General features: G+C 44.6%; 1 long non-coding RNA gene across 3 annotated transcripts in view; it reads right to left on the bottom strand.

Annotated features, from left to right (window-relative positions):
* Nucleotides 1-606: 606 nt before the first annotated feature.
* LOC132209303 (uncharacterized) overlaps nucleotides 607-17,979 on the bottom strand; it is a 34,578-nt gene continuing 17,205 nt past the window's right edge. For 2 of the 3 annotated variants that reach the window (XR_009445407.1, XR_009445405.1), the window contains exons 3-5: nucleotides 10,031-10,116; nucleotides 7,884-8,183; nucleotides 607-703 (exon numbers count right to left, since the gene is read on the bottom strand). This is a non-coding gene — a long non-coding RNA (uncharacterized LOC132209303). Of the gene's footprint in view, nucleotides 704-7,883; nucleotides 8,184-10,030; nucleotides 10,117-13,937; nucleotides 14,185-17,979 lie in introns of those variants that run through there. The other variant, XR_009445406.1, reaches the window with a different exon arrangement.

Below are 17,979 nucleotides of genomic sequence, written 5' to 3'. Positions count from 1 at the left end.
GTAGGAAAAGGAGGTGCAGCTTGAGATGGGAGGACGGGATGGGTGGGAGGAAGAACAAGTTAGGGAAGCAGAAACAGGCTGGGCTGGTTTTGAGATGCAGTGGGGGGAGGGGAAGAACTGGGCTGGTTTTGGGATGCAGTGGGGGAAGGGGAGATTTTGAAGCTTGTGAAGTCCACACTGATACCATTGGGCTGCAGGGTTTCCAAGCGGAATATGAGTTGCTGTTCCAGCAACCTTCGGGTGGCATCATTGTGGCACTGCAGGAGGCCCATGATGGACATGTCGTCTGAGGAATGAGAGGGGGAGTGGAAATGGTTCGCGACTGGGAGGTGCAGTTGTTTGTTGCGAACCAAGCGGAGGTGTTCTGCAAAGTGGCTCCCAAGCCTCTGCTTGGTTTCCCCAATGGAGCGGAGGCCACACCGGGTGCAATGGATACGATATACCACATTGGCAGATGTGCAGGTGAACAAAACGAAAATGAGCTCAAAATTCATACTGGCAAGTAGACCCGCTTGACATTATGAATTGGTGCAGAGCACACTTAGATGTTGGAAGCAACTGCGGACACTTGGTTCAATGGTGCTGCCTCCAAATGAAGCTACCTCACCCAGCTGCCGAGGGATCTGGACTGCATCGTGAAGCAAAAGGCTCAGGCTTCGTTGGTCACATAAATCTGTGGGTTCAGCTACTTGTTTGAAGATATCTGCAAAAGTTATCCAGAAGAAAAATACTGACATTCCTAAACTTAAGGGAGGTAGTTCAGAGTTCAATACATTCAATACATCTTCCTCAATTGCCTTGCTTTGTAAATTATCTTAAAACATTATTTTATGATCTTGATTGGCTATTTGCAAACAACTGTGGAAACAAAAACTTCTGTTTGTTTACAACAATGGACAATGGATGTTGTATGATTCTCCAAGGAAGTCATTTTGTCAATTTCTTTCTTGATTGTAAATCTCAAACCTCTCTAATATCTCCTCGTTCATTTCACAAAGGTAATCTTTGTGTGGACCTGAAAAACATCGGCACCGTCCTCAATGAATATTTTGTGTCAATCTTTACAATGGAAAAGGACACTGCAAGTAAGATATCAGGGCAAAGGACCTCGGAGCATCAGAGGTTAAGAGACAGGGAGATGCAGCTGGTTGAGCAACTTTAAAAGTGGATACATCTACAGGGCGAACTGAAATGTATACCAGCTAGCGGGGGAAGTGAGGGAGGAGATATCTGGGCCACTGGCAGCAATTTTCAAAGCCTTGTCAATCACACGTGAAGTAATGAAACACTATTAACATTGTCCCACTATTAACAAACGGAGAGAGGAACAGACCAGGAAATTAAAGGCCAGTCAGAATAATCTCAGCACTGGTGAAGCTAGAAAGAGGCATTCTTAGGGGTAGAATGTACTTGCAAGAAATAATCAGGGATAAACACTATGGATTTGTTAAGATGAGGTCACATTATGCATTTGATGTGGGCTTAGTAAAGTCCCCCTTGGCAGATTGAGCAAGAAAACAACAGCCATGGGATCAAAGGCAAAGAGGCACACTGGAGCCAAAACTGGCTGAGGCAGAGAGCACAGGTGATTGATGGTAGAGGGATATCTATTTGGCAGGATGTTTGCTTTGAGTGGGGTTGTGCAGGGCTTTCCACAAGGACCCTTGAAATTTGTCAAGTTAATTCATCATTTGGGCTTAAACACAGGATGTATGACTGTATCGCTAGCGAATGGCTAATTTAGTGAGGAGGATATCGATGGAATGGCCATGTAAATAACAGCCATGGGATCAAAGGCAAAGTGGCACACTGGATCCAAAATTGGTTGACAGACAGGAAGAATAAACTTCAGGAGGAGATCAACAGACTGGTCAGCTGAGCACAGCAATTGAACTCAACCAGGAAAAGTGTGAGCTAATGAACTTGGGAGGGCGAACAACGCAAGGGATCACACTACGAAGGGTGTAATCCTGGAGATGACTGAAAAAAACAGCTGCCTGGGCTGGGGGTTGTCATGGAATCATATCGTACAGAAGAGCTCCTATGGCCCACTAAGGCTGTACCTCTAAAAATACACTGCAACATATACTAGTCCCATTTTTACACACTAGACCATTCTCTTAAATATTACGACATGTCAACTGCTCATCCAAGTACTTTTCAAAGGTTGTGAGGTTTCCTGTTTCAACTTCCCGCCCAGGCAATGCGCTCCAGACCTTCACCACACTCTGGATGAAAACGATTTTCCTCAAACCTCTAAAATATTCCCGTCTTTCTCTTGAAAATTATGCCCTATTGTTATTGATGCTTTAACTAAGGGGAACAATGCTTTCTATTCAACCCATCTTTACCTCTCATAATCTTATATGCCTCTGTCAGGACCTCCATTCACCCACCAAACCTTCTCTGCTTCACAGAAAATAATGTGATTTTTTCCAGTCTTTCTTCACAGCTAAAATGCTCCAACACATGCAACATCCTTTTCATTCCCTCCAGTGCAATTACATCCTTCCTAATGGGTGGTGACCAAAATGCCACACACGACTCCAGCTGTGGCCTAACCAAACTTTTAAACAACTCCAAAGTGACCTTCCCACTCTTACAATTTATGCCACAACTGATAAAGGGAGGTGTCCCATATGTCTTTGTAACAACCCTTACTAGCCTGACCTGACCCCTTCAGGAATTCATGAACAAGCACTCCAGGATCCCTTTTCTCCTCTAAGCTTCCCAGTGTCCTGCTATGCATTAGATTGAGATTTTATTATCACATGCATTCAATACAGGGTACAAGAGTACAAAGAAAAGAGTACAAAGTTGCCTTAGACGGTGCCATCTCAGGTACAAAGTACTTTGGTACGCAATTTTAGTTGCAGAAGTACAAAATTTATCCATCCTTCTTTACTCAGAGTCGTAGGGGAGTGGAATGCAATGCCGGAGAGGGTAGTGGAGTCAGCCTCAATAGGGGCATTTCATCGGCTATTAGACAAGCACATGGATGATAGTATAAGGTAGGGGCGGAGGTTAGATTGACCACAGGATTAGGGTAAAAGTTCGGCACAACATCGTGGGCTGAAGGGCCTGTACTGTGTTGTACCATTCCATGCTCCATGTGATAAAAATAAATGAATAAGTTAAAATGTTCAGCACTACAGTCTTCTTAGTATAACAGTAGAAGAATAAAAACAAAAGTTTAAAAAGTCAAACATTACTCTCCACTGGAGTCGTACCTGAGGACTGGAGAGAGGCAAATGTAATTCCTCTCTTCAAGAAAGGAAATAGGGAAATACCCGGCAATTACAGACCAGTAAGTCTCACGTCTGTCGTCTGCAAGGTGTTAGAAAGGATTCTGAAGGATAGGATTTACGACCATCTGGAAGAGCATGGCTTGATCAAATACAGTCAACACGGCTTTGTGAGGGGTAGGTCATGCCTCACAAACCTTATCAAGTTTTTTGAGGATGTGACTAGAAAAGTTGATGAGGGTCGAGCTGTCGATGTGATGTATATGGACTTCAGCAAGGCATTGGATAAGGTTCCCCATGGTAGGCTCATTCACAAGGTCAGGAGGAATGGGATACAGGGGAACTTAGCTGCTTGGATACAGAATTGGCTGGCCAACAGAAGACAGCGAGTGGTAGTAGAAGGAAAATATTCTGCCTGGAAGTCAGTGGTGAGTGGGGTTCCACAGGGCTCTGTCCTTGGGCCTCTACTGTTTGTAATTTTTATTCATGACTTGGATGAGGGGATTGAAGGATGGGTCAGCAAGTTTGCAGACGATACAAAGGTCGGAGGTGTCGTTGACAGTGTAGAGGGCTGTTGTAGGCTGCAGCGGGACATTGACAGGATGCAGAGATAGAACATAGAACATAGAACAGTACAGCACAGAACAGGCCCTTCAGCCCACAATGTTGTGCCGACCATTGATCCTCATGTATGCACCCTCAAATTTCTGTGACCATATACATGTCCAGCAGTCTCTTAAATGACCCCAATGACCTTGCTTCCACAACTGCTGCTGGCAACGCATTCCATGCTCCCACAACTCTCTGCGTAAAGAACCTGCCTCTGACATCCCCTCTATACTTTCCTCCAAACAGCTTAAAACTATGACCCCTCGTGCTAGCCATTTCTGCCCTGGGAAATAGTCTCTGGCTATCAACTCTATCTATGCCTCTCATTATCTTGTATACCTCAATTAGGACCCCTCTCCTCCTCCTTTTCTCCAATGAAAAGAGACCGAGCTCAGTCAACCTCTCTTCATAAGATAAGCCCTCCAGTCCAGGCAGCATCCTGGTAAACCTCCTCTGAACCCTCTCCAAAGCATCCACATCTTTCCTATAATAGGGCGACCAGAACTGGATGCAGTATTCCAAGTGCGGTCTAACCAAAGTTTTACAGAGCTGCAACAAGATCTCACGACTCTTAAACTCAATCCCCCTGTTAATGAAAGCCAAAACACCATATGCTTTCTTAACAACCCTGTCCACTTGGGTGGCCATTTTAAGGGATCTATGTATCTGCACACCAAGATCCCTCTGTTCCTCCACGCTGCCAAGAATCCTATCCTTAATCCTGTACTCAGCTTTCAAATTCGACCTTCCAAAATGCATCACCTCGCATTTATCCAGGTTGAACTCCATCTGCCACCTCTCAGCCCATCTCTGCATCCTGTCAATGTCCCGCTGCAGCCTACAACAGCCCTCTACACTGTCAACGACACCTCCGACCTTTGTGTCGTCTGCAAACTTGCTGACCCATCCTTCAATCCCCTCGTCCAAGTCATTAATAAAAATTACAAACAGTAGAGGCCCAAGGACAGAGCCCTGTGGAACTCCACTCACCACTGACTTCCAGGCAGAATATTTTCCTTCTACTACCACTCGCTGTCTTCTGTTGGCCAGCCAATTCTGTATCCAAGCAGCTAAGTTCCCCTGTATCCCATTCCTCCTGACCTTCTGAATGAGCCTACCATGGGGAACCTTATCAAATGCCTTACTGAAGTCCATATACACCACATCCACAGCTCGACCCTCATCAACTTTTCTAGTCACATCCTCAAAAAACTCAATAAGGTTTGTAAGGCATGACGTACCCCTCACAAAGCCGTGTTGACTGTATTTGATCAAGCCATGCTCTTCCAGATGGTCATAAATCTTATCCCTCAGAATCCTTTCTAACACCTTGCAGACGACAGACGTGAGACTTACCGGTCTATAATTGCCGGGGATTTCCCTATTTCCTTTCTTGAAGAGAGGAATTACATTTGCCTCTCTCCAGTCCTCAGGTACGACTCCAGTGGAGAGCGAGGATGCAAAGATCTTCGCAAGTGGCGAAGCAATTGCATTTCTCGCTTCCCAAAGCAGCCGAGGACAAATCTGATCCGGGCCTGGTGACTTGTCAATCTTAATGTTTGACAAAATTTTCAGCACATCAGCTTCGTCTATCTCTATCCATTCCAGCATGCACACCTGCTCTTCAAAGGTTTCATTCACTACAAAGTTGGTTTCTTTCGTAAAGACAGAAGCAAAAAACTCATTTAGGGCTTCCCCTACCTCCTCAGGCTCCACACACAAGTTCCCTATGCTATCCCTGATCGGCCCTACTCTTTCTTTGACCATTCTCTTATTCCTCACCTAAGTGTAAAATGCCTTTGTGTTTTCCCGGATTCCTTCTGCCAAGCCTTTCTCGTGCCCCCTCCTGGCTCTCCTCAGACCATTTTTGAGCTCCTTCCTTGCCTGCATGTAATCCTCTCTAGCTGAACTTGGCCCTAGCTTCCTCCACCTTATGTAAGCTACCTTCTTCCTTTTCACTAGAAGCTCCACCGCTCTCGTCATCCAAGGTTCCCTAATCTTACCCCTTCTTGCCTGTCTCAGAGGGACATATTTACTCATCACTCCCAACAACTGTTCCTTAAACTGTCTCCACATGTCGATAGTTCCCTTACCATGGAACAACTGCTCCCAGTCCATGCTTCCTAGCTCATGTCTAATCGCATCATAGTTTCCTCTTCCCCAATTAAATATCCTCCCATTCTGCCTAATCCTCTCCTTCTCCATAGCTATGTAGAATGTGAGGCAGTTATGGTCACTATCACCAAAATGCTCTCCCACCACAAGATCTGATACCTGCCCCGGCTCGTTTCCGAGCACCAAGTCTAGAATGGCCTCTCCCCTCGTCGGCCTGTCAACGTACTGCGTTAGGAAACCCTCCTGAACACACCTTACAAAAACAGCTCCATTCAAATCTTCTGCTCTAAGGAGGTTCCTATCAATATTAGGAAAGTTAAAGTCACCCATTACAACAACCCTACTGCGTGCACACTTTTCCAAAATCTGTCGACCTATGCTTTCTTCAATCTCCCTGCTGCTATTGGGGGGCCTGTAGTAAACCCCTAACGAGGTGACTACTCCCTTGCTGTTCCTAATTTCCACCCATACTGACTCAGTAGGCAGATCTTCCTCGACAAAGGAAGCTTCTGTAGCTGTGATACCCTCTCTGATTAGTAGTGCTACACCCCCTCCTCTTTTTCCCCCCTCCCTATTCTTTTTAAATGTTCTAAACCCTGGAACATCCAGCAACCATTCCTGCCCATGAGAAACCCATGTCTCTGTTATGGCCACAACATCATAGCACCAGGTACTGATCCATGCTCTAAGTTCATCACTTTTATTCCTGATACTCCTTGCATTAAAGCAAACACACTTTAACCGATCCCTTGGTTCCTTCCCAGGAAAATCCTTCCCACTAGCTGGTCTACCTCTTGCTACTGCCTCACCTGCATCAACGCTCACCTCTGGTATACAGCTCAGGTTCCCACCCCCCTGCCATACTAGTTTAAACCCTCTCGAAATACTCGAGCAAACCTTCCACCCAGGACATTGGTCCCCTTCCAGTTCAGATGCAACCCGTCCTTCTTGTACAGGTCCCACCTTCCCCAGAAGGCATCCCAATTATCAACATATCTGAAGCCCTCCCTCCTACACCAGCTGCGTAGCCACGTGTTCAGCTGTGCCCGCTCCCTGTTCCTCACCTCACTATCTCGTGGCACCGGTAGTAAACCAGAGAACACTACTCTGTTCGTCCTGCTCTGCAGCTTCCATCCTAACTCCCTGAAATCACTTTTTATATCCTCAAACCTATTTCTGGCTATATCATTTGTGCCAATATGTAACACGATTTCTGGCTGTTCGCCCTCCCCTTTTAGAACTTTATACACCCGATCGGAGACGTCCCGGACCCTGGCACCAGGGAGGCAACATCCCTTCCGGGAATCCCGATCTTGCCCACAAAATCTCCTGTCGATTCCCCTAACTATCGAGTCCCCGACCACGAGTACTTTTCTATTTTGCCCCCTTCCCTTCTTTGCCACAGTGTCAGGCTCAGTGCCAGAGAACTGACTACTATGGCTTTCCTCTGGTAGGTCATCCCCCCCCAGCAGTATCCAAAACGGTATACTTATTGCTGAGGGGAATGCCCACAGGGGATCTCTGCACTGTCTGTCTGTCCCCTTTCCTCCCCCTAACTGTAACCCATCTATCCTCGACCTGAGCCTTAGGAGTGACCAACTCCCGATAACTCCTCTCAATTACCCCCTCTGCCTCCCGAATGATCCGTAGTTCATCCAGCTCCAGCTCCATTTCCCTAACACGGTTTTCAAGGAGCTGTAGCTGGGTGCACTTCCCGCAGATGTAGCCAGCGGACACGTGTGCCACATCTCCCAACTGCCACATTCTGCAGGAGGAGCAAGCAACTGCCCTAGCATCCATACCCCACTTATCTGAACGCCAACTCAATACTAAAGTAGAAAGCTTATGTCAAATAACAATAACAAATTAATAACAAACTTATATTCAATAGAGAAAGTTTAGAATGAACCTTACCTTATTAACTAGGTTAGAGGAGGAGGGCGGGTGGGAGACACTACAGTTGTAGAGCCTCGGGTTTAGCCGCCTTGCTGATATATATGGTCACTGCTTTCCTTCCCGGCTGCCCCTCTGGTCCTCGTCACTTCCTCTGCTGCTCCCACTCCTTGTCTGAGAGGAAAAAAAAACACCGCTGCCCGCTACCGGTAAGTAATTTTAAAAATAAACTGCTTTACCTTAGCTGCAGTCTTCCGGGTCCGTCTTGCCTCCGCTGCTGCTCGCTGCAGATGGGCTGAGAGGTGGCAGATGGAGTTCAACCTGGATAAATGCGAGGTGATGCATTTTGGAAGATCGAATTTGAAAGATGAGTAGAGGATTAAGGATAGGATTCTTGGCAGTGTGGAGGAACAGAGGGATCTTGATGTGCAGATACAGAGATCCCTTAAAATGGCCACCCAAGTGGACAGGGTTGTTAAGAAAGCATATGGTGTTTTGGCTTTCATTAACAGGGGGATTGAGTTTAAGAGTCATGAGATCTTGTTGCAGCTCTATAAAACTTTGGTTAGACCGCACTTGGAATACTGCGTCCAGTTCTGGTCGCCCTATTATAGGAAAGATGTGGATGCTTTGGAGAGGGTTCAGAAGAGATTTACCAGGATGCTGCCTGGACTGGAGGGCTTATCTTATGAAGAGAGGTTGACTGAGCTCGGTCTCTTTTCATTGGAGAAAAGGAGGAGGAGAGGGGACCTAATTGAGGTATACAAGATAATGAGAGGCATAGATAGAGTTGATAGCCAGAGACTATTTCCCAGGGCAGAAATGGCTAGCATGAGGGGTCATAGTTTTAAGCTGGTTGGTGGAAAGTATAGAGGGGATGTCAGAGGCGGGTTCTTTACACAGAGAGTTGTGAGAGCATGGAATGCGTTGCCAGCAGCAGTTGTGGAAGCAAGGTCATTGGGGTCATTTAAGAGACTGCTGGACATGCATATGGTCACAGAAATTTGAGGGTGCATACATGAGGATCAATGGTCGGCACAACATTGTGGGCTGAAGGGCCTGTTCTGTGCTGTACTGTTCTGTTCTATGTTCTATGTTCTATTACAGTCCTCTCCTAAGCCACGAGTTTGCAGACACTCTGAACGAGGCTTCCCCCGTGATGGTTTGTATTCCCTGCGCTGGGCTAAAACCCGCCCATCCTTGCCAGTGGACTTCACTGCTGACTGCCGTTGCTGACCTCCATCGGGCACGACAGGCTTTGCCACATTAAGTACTCTCTTATCTTATTCCTTCTTCAGGCTATATCAATCTGCCACTGACCTGCCCATCTGACCGATGACAAGCTTGGAGCAGACAAAGGGACCTGGTAAAAGGTGTTTAAGATTTTGAAGGGCATAGAAAGGATAACTGGAAGCTGCTTTTTCCATTAGTTGACATGAACTCACTGACGGAAAGTGTGGCTGATTCAGAAAGTGTCCGAATATTTAAGCAGTATTTAGATATTCACTTCTGTTGCCGTAGGCTCCAGGGCTATGGGTCAAACAATCAAAAAGGAAATCAATGTACTGAGAGTTCAATGCAGACAGATCTTTGTTGAGTAGTGCACTAACGACAGACCACACGGCCTCCTCCTGTGCAATAAACATCCATGACTCTATAATTACACAGCTTTTCTTTGAGGCATTTCTCCACTTGACTGATTCTTTGTGCAGATTCTGCAAAGACCACGCTATAACTTAACATTAATAGTGGCAGTGACTAAATAGAGAAATATACTAAGACAGCAAACCTTTTGTTAAACAGTACCCGTGGTACCAGGAATGGGCTGAATAATCAAAAATTCCAGTTGATCAATAGGTCCACACACACAAAAAACACACACTCAATAACAGGAACATAATGCATGGGATATACACATTACAGTTCTCCTTCATTTACAGCATAAATAACTTCAGTAATGATGCAACTTCGCCTTAACTCAAACTTAATGGCAGAGAGCCTTCTCACTTGCACCCTCACCAGACATCACAGAGATGATGAGAATACAGTAAACATCTGGTGTGTAATTTTTGTCACTTTATCGAGTGGGCTAGTTTGTTAAACAAAGTTTACGTACAGTTAAATCTACAGTTTACATGTGTATCAGCAATGATAGATTTAGTACTTACACTTGTATTTTTTCCTCCAGATGACCCTTGGACAGACACATCAAGCCAATTTTCAAAGAAACACTCTGATTCTTCCACTCCTACCCCTGGAAAAGGAAGTTCCAGAATGTCACTGACTGACTTTACTTATTTGAATACAGCATAAGATACATAGAACATCGAACAGTACAGGCCCTTCAGCCCATGATGTTGTGCTGAACTTTTACCCTAAACCTCAGGTCTATCTAACCTCCACCCCTATCTTGTATTAACACCCATATGCCTGTCAAATAGTCACTTAAATGCCCCTAATGAGGTCGACTCCACAACCCACTCCAGCTGAAACAAAGATCTCTTTGAATTGTCATTTGTCAGACATGTATTGAATCAAAAAACAAATTTCTCACTTCCACAGTTTTCTACAGCATGTTAATATGATTTGTGAAAGTTAATACTTCACCCTTTTATTTTACAAATACAACTTCAAACAAAATGCTACTGTATAGAACTTCTATGCTGGCATTTGTGCATATGCCATTTCAGTTTTGTGATCTGTTTCTATGCAACGAGTGATAAATACTTTGATTAAAACGGTTGAGAGCAGAGTATGTGAGATTTAATACCATGCTTTATCTGCAGATAGTTCATCTGCAGGTAGTTATTCATGAGGCTCAACTAACATCATGTCTCAGAGGAGCTTGTGTCCTCTGGGTTAGGTACTGTTTGACCGTTGCCTACTGGTCACTAGTTGAGACGAAAGAGAACTACTAGCTGCTATCCATTTTCAACAAGTGATCACGATAATCTACCTGCATTTCAACGTCCCATCAACATTCAAGAATAATAAAATGTGAGGCTGGATGAACACAGCAGGCCCAGCAGCACCTCAGGAGCACAAAAGCTGAGGTTTCGGGCCTAGACCCTTCATCAGACGGGGTGAGGGTTCTGGAATAAATAGGGAGAGAGGGGGAGGCGGACCGAAGATGGAGAGTAAAGAAGATAGTTTGTGGAGAGGAGAGTATAGGTGGGGAGGTAGGGAGGGGATAGGTCAGTCCAAGGAAGACGGACAGGTCAAGGAGGTGGCATGAGGTTAGTAGGTAGGAGATGGAGGTGCGGCTTGGGGTGGGAGGAAGGGATGGGTGAGAGGAAGAACAGGTTAGGGAGGCAGAGACAGGTTGGACTAATTTTGGGATGCAGTGGGTGGAGGGGAAGAGCTGGGCTGGTTGTGTGGTGCAGTGGGGGGAGGGGACGAACTGGGCTGGTTTTAGGATGCGGTGGGGGAAGGGGAGATTTTGAAGCTGGTGAAGTCCACATTGATACCATTGGGCTGCAGGGTTCCCAGGCTGAATATGAGTTGCTGTTCCTGCAACCTTCGGGTGGCATCATTGTGGCATTCAAGAATTGTTGCTCGAAGAGGCTTCTGTGTAACAAGTAGGAGTAGAATCAAGATCAACCATGTTGTTTTCCCAATGTGAACCAGCTGCCAACACCATATATATGGGACCATCTTAATCATTCTTCTACAATTAACTTTTACAACAGACAACAGGTGCAGGAGTAGGCCATTCGGCCCTTCAAGCCAGCACCACCATTCATTATAATCATGACTGATCATCCACAATCCGTATCCTGTCCCTGCCTTATCCCCATAACCCTTGATTCCACTATCTTGAAGAGATCGATCCATCTCTTTCTCGAAACTATCCAGAGACTTGGCCTCCACAGCCTTCTGGGGCAGAGCATTCCATATATCCACCACTCTCTGAGTGAAGAAGGTTTTCCTCAACTCTGTTCTAAATGGCCTACCCCTTATTTTTGAACAGAACCTCTGGTTCTGGACTCACCCATCAGCAGAAACATGCTTCCTGCCTCCAGAGTGTCCAATCCTTTAATAATCTTCTGCATCTCAATCAGACCCCCTCTCATCCTTCTAAGCTAGGTCCCTGTACAGCTGCAGAAGGACGTCTTTGCTCCTATACTCAATTCCTCTTGTTATGAAGGCCAGCATGCCAATGGCTTTCTTCACTGTCTGCTGTACCTGCATGCTTGCTTTCATTGACTAATGTACAAGAACACCAAGATCACATTGTACTTCCCCTTTACCAACTTGACTCCATTGAGATAGTAATCTGCCTTCCTGTTCTTGCTACCAAAAAAGTGGATAACCACACATTTATTAACATTAAACTGCATCTGTCAGCCATCTGTCCACTCACCGAGCCATTCCAAGTCATCCTGTATTCTCATAACATCCTCCTCACATTTCACACTGCCACCCAGCTTTGTGTCATTGGAAAATTTGCTAAGATTACTTTTAATGCCTTCATCTCTATCATTAATGGATATTGTAAACAGCTGTGGTCCCAGCACCGAACCTTGTGGTACCCCACTGGCCACTGCCTGCCATTCCGAAAGGGACCCGTTCATCATGACTCTTTGTTTCCTGTCAGCCAGACAATTTATAATCCAAGTCAGTATTTTGCCCCCAATAACATGTGCCCTGACTTTGCTCACTAGTCTCCTATGTGGGACTTTATCAAAGGCTTTCTTAAAGTCCAGGTTCACTACATCCACTGGTTCTCCCTTGTCTATCTTCATAGTTACATACTCAAAAAATTCCAGAAGATTCGTCAAGCACAATTTCCCCTTTGTAAATCCATGCTGACTCTGACTTATCCTGTTACGGCTATCCAAATGAGTTGTAATTTCATCTTTTATAATTCACTCCAGCATCGTTCCCACCACTGACATCAGGCTAACCGGTCTACAATTTCCTGTTTTCTCTCTCCCTCTTGGACTCACCCATCAGCAGAAAAATGCTTCCTGCCTCCACAGTGTCCAATCCATTAATAATCCTATCCGTCTAAATCAGATCCCCTCTCATCCTTCTGAACTCGAGAGGACACAAGCCCGGTCGCTCCAATCTTTCAACATATGATAGTCCCGCCATTCCGGGAATTGACCTTGTGAACCTACGCTGCACTCCCTCAATAGCAAGAATGTCATTCCTCAAATTGGGAGACCAAAACTGCACACAGTATTCCAGGTGTGGTCTCACCAGGGCCCTGTACAGCTGCAGAAGGACCACTTTGCTCTTATACTCAATTCCTCTGATCTGATTGAGGCATAGAAAATTATGACAGGCACAGGCAGAATACATTGTGAGAATTCTTTCCCCATGGCACATGTGTCGAAGACCAGATGGCACAAGTTTAAGGTGAGGATGAAACCAGATGGCACAAGTTTAAGGTGAGGAAGTCTGAGGAAAAGCTTTTTCATGTCAAAACTGGTAGACGTATGGAGCACGCTGCCTGAGAGGGCAAGTAGAGGCAGGTATTCTCAACATTTAAAAAGCATCTGGGATGAGCATTTAAAATGCTAGGTCAAAGTAGGCTCTGGACCAAGTGTAGATAAATGAGATTAGTGCAGTTTGGTGTTTGTTGGTAGGCATAGATATGGTGTTTCTATGCTGTATGACTCTACGAGATTGACGGTCACAAAATTTTATTCAACATCTGGCCGTTTATTCCTTGACATTAACTGGATGATGTTCATATTGTGCGCATTATACACGTCATTCTCCAGCACTAACATTTGTAACCGTGAAGAGCATTGCAATCAGAGTGTCGAGATGTCTACATGATCCTGTACAGATCTGACCAAAAGGAATCAAAAGTATATCAGTTTCAATTTTATGATTTAAAACAAAAGTCGCTAAAACTTTTAACTACATTATTTCTTTCACTGAAATGAAATTAGAACACACTGAAACTTTCTGTCAACAATGCCAGGGTTGATTTTAATCAGTCGACAATCTTCACATTTACTTAACTGATCATGCATATATCAAAATCCAATATGCAGGAAGCAGTTTAATGCACCTTCGGACAATCTAAACATACTACATTCAAGTGTAAATCAAACATACGTATCAAAGACGTTCAGCAGCCAGTTCAGATACATGTCGACACAGAGTGGCACATTGACCTAGTTTTTGTGATTTTGTTCCAAACCATCATAAATGGTCGTTGAACAGTTGATTACTTCAGTCACATTTAGAAGTTGCTCGTTTTGTGTCAATTTGTGTTGATCGAAGACACATTGTGCTGTGTGCAACTCCAACAGATCCACTACAAAGGAGGAAGAAAACTAACTTCGATTACAGTTTTAACTTATTGGATCTATTAAATAAAATTAATTCCTTTATTTGGCCTAGAAATAAATACAATGATTCACAAAAATACTCTTGAATGATGGAAACAGGCCATTTCCTTCTCAAATGTAAAATGTCAAATCTAACTAGGGAACCGTCAGTGATGCTGGTCATATTCTGTTGTTTGCTTCAGTAATTTCTGTGGAACAATGGTGGAGGAACAGTAGCTTTATATGTTATGAAGCCCGCCTTGATATTTATGAAGCAGCACTCACAACAATTTAACCTAAAACATCCATCTCTTTCAACCGGCGTGCATTCTCATTACATCCAAATCCAAAGTACAATCTAATTGGCTCTTCACTTGTTTCAAACAGTGGATCTTACAACCCCTATTTCACTTCGGGTTATCAGCATTCTTTTAAATCACACTATGTCGCAGCTATTAAGTGTGTTAATGACACGTTCTTGTTAATTTTAAAAAGGTGCTCTGTTACCTCGGTTTTGAACTAGATTTCTCTTGTAATTTTGCTATTTTGCCATACATATGGTATGTTCTACAGTGTCTACCAAAAACAATTAGTAGTTAAGCAAGTATCAATTCAATGTTAGTTCACAAGATGCCAACAAAATCTGGCAAACATTGTCAAAACATCGAATGCCAGGCAGAAACAATCACTGCTTTAAAAAAAAATTCCTCTTTACATCCCCCGACATCTTTTCCCCAAAACATGAATGCATTCCCTTCTCCTTGTAACATCATCCATTAGCCATGGGAACACCGCTTTTCCACGTTTATCTTATCCCAACCTATCGTAATCCCTCATGTCTCGATTCACTACTTATTAATCCCCTGTACTCCAATGAAAACAGCATTAGCTAAATTTGATGATAAAATGTCACATTCTTAAAACAAGTTGGGTAAATTTCATGATTATTATTCAAGACTACCAAAATTATTAGTCTTGAAGTTTAGTCACCAGATTTGGCTGCATCATTCCAGTCCTATTTCAAGGCTCAGGATAACTTCTTATGAGCTCGATTATACAGCCCCATCCCACAGATACGAAGGTGGGAAGAACACACAAAATCTGGAGGGCACTGTGCGTACATGTGTGAAAGTTCTGGGGAACTGTCAAGCAGCCTGCCTATCCTTTGACCTCCTGAGACTAATTGATGGCAATTTAAGGGATCCCCTCTATTGTGTCAGGAGATAGATGTCAATCAGAAAGACAGTCAGCTTTACATGCACAATCCAGTCTAGAAAAAGTGAGTTGGTAGGGGAACATCGTTCACAGGCCCCTTGGCCTGATCCTAGGCACTTCATGCCCTTAAACTCTCATCCAACCTTTTAAAAACCCCTAACAACCCTCGACCACTCCGCACCTCTAGTCGGGGACCCGCCGTCCAGCCATCAGCAACTTCAGACTCTTCTGGGCTCTAAGTGGCCACGAGTTCTACAAGATAGAACTTCCATCCAAGAGGGTGCCCGCTGTCCTGCCTCCAGCCATTTAATGCTGCAGGGCAGCTGTGAAGAGCATGGGCAGGCTCACATTTGGCATTTCAACTGGGAGAGACCTGAGCAGGAGCGGAGGCAACAGCACCATGTCGAATACTATTTATCAGACCAAAAATTTCATATCCTAAGCATTCTCTCCAATGTTCTGCCAATTCAGCAGTCAGTGCCCAAGGTTAGTAGAAAACCAGAAATAAGGAAAGATTTCAAAGCCGAGAAATAGAAAAGAAACAGACAATAAGAGCTTATTTAAACAAATGAAGGAAGAGGTCAAAGTGAAAGCAGATCCCTTAAAGAATGGAGGCGGCAAAAATAATAATGGGGAATCAGGAAATAGCAAATGAGACAAATAAATACTTTATACCAGTCTGCACAGCAAAAGACACAAATAGCATCTCAAAATTACTTAATTAACAAGGGGCAAAAAGAAGACAGGAAATATCACCAGAGAAGAGGTGCTAGGGAAACTAATGGGGCTAAAGGTCAATAGGTATCCTGCACGCGATGTACTCTGTGCTAGTAAATTAAAAGATGTAGCTAGTGCAGCCTTACTTGGAATACTGCGTGCATTTCTGGTCACCCCATTACAGGAAGGATGTAGAAGCATTGGAAAAGGTTCAGAGGAGATTTACCAGGATGTTGCCTGCTCTGCAGTGAAGGTCTGAGGAAGAAAGGCTGAGGGTCTTGGGTCTGTTCTCATTGGAGAGAAGAAGGTTCAGAGGGGATTTAATAGAGACATACAAGATGATCAGTGGACTAGATAGTGTGGACAGTGAGAGTCTTTTTCTGAGGATGGTGGCATCAGCTTGTCTGAGGGGGCAGAGCTACGCATTGAGCGATAATAGATTTGAGATAGATGTCAAAGGCAGGTTCTTTAGTCGGAGAGCGGTAAGGATCGCCCTGCCTGCTGATGTAGTTCACTCAGCCACATTGGGGGCATTTAAACAGTCCTTGGATAAGCATATGGATGATAATGGGATAGTGTTGGGGGATGGGTTAAGATTAGTTCACAGGTCGGCGCAACATCGAGGGCCAAAGGAACACTGGCTTTGTGTCCCAGAAATAGGTCCAGCATTGCACTGTGCCTTACAAGCTCATCTCCATGTTCATGTAAAATAATCTATCAAATGTATTTAAAGAATTATTTCCCAAGTCAAACTTTTGTCTAATCTCAATTAATGTTGTGCAGTTGAAATCCCAGAATATAATTATTATTTTATTAGCTTCTCACCCCTCAGTGAATTCCCTGCTCTTCAACTGCCCACTGCTTGCAAGGCCGATAGCTTAAATTCCTCACAACATTAGCAAACCCTTGTGCAAGGATTTTGGTTCCTTTCTGCTTCAGCTGCAGACCAGCCCACTTGTAGAGGACATACCATCCTCACAAATTCTCCTTCAGATCCAGGAGTCTAAATCCCTCCCCAAACACAAACACTTGAGCCAAGCATTCATCTGTTTTCTTCCCCTTTTTCTTGCCTTCTCAGCATGTGGCACCAGGAATAATCCAGAGATTACAACTTTACAGGTCCTGCTATTTAATCCACTGCCTAGCTCTCGGAACGCCTGGTGCAAGCGTTACCCCAAACCAAATCACTCATCTTACCAATGTGTACATCGAGCTGTGTCTTAGGGTCCTCCTCCTTCAGGATCCCCTTAATGACATTGTTGACCTGGTTAATATGTCACAATGGAGTCACAGGTACGACTGTGCAAAATCTGGTCCACCCAGATCGTCGCAATGGGCAAAAAAGCACACCATTTGTCTCTACTTGCCAGGGGGCTAAGGCAGTTTGGTGTGTCCACAAAGACAACTTTCATTGATGTACCAGAGAAAGCATCCTGTCTGGATGCATATCACAGCATGGTTCCTCTAGCTGAACAATCCCTATTTATTATGGCTCTTGCCTTTCTTCTTCCAGGCAGAATTGGAGAGAGCGAGCGCGCGACAGACAGAGCGAGAGAGATGGGCGATGAGGGAGAGAGAGACAGACAGACAGACAGAATGGGCGACAGAATGTGAGTGTGAGCGCGCCAGCATCAGACAGTGAGAGAGATGTTGCTGAGGTGGAGATAGTTCAGAGTGTTGATCACCAACGATCTCTCCTGGTCCACCCAGATCGTCACAATGGGCAAAAAAGCACACCAATGTCTCCATTTCCCCAAGAGGCTAAGGCAATTCAGTGTGTCCACAAGGACAACAATTATTGATGTACCATGGAAAGCAACCTATCACAGCATGGTTTGGCAACAGCTCTTCCTCAGGTCATAAGAAACTACAGAGTCGTGAACACAGCATAGTCC

Source organism: Stegostoma tigrinum, unplaced genomic scaffold (genome assembly GCF_030684315.1).
Source record: "Stegostoma tigrinum isolate sSteTig4 unplaced genomic scaffold, sSteTig4.hap1 scaffold_83, whole genome shotgun sequence".
NCBI lineage: Eukaryota > Metazoa > Chordata > Chondrichthyes > Orectolobiformes > Stegostomatidae > Stegostoma > Stegostoma tigrinum.
Note: the sequence above shows the minus strand (reverse complement) of the source record. Positions and strands in the feature narration are given on the sequence as shown.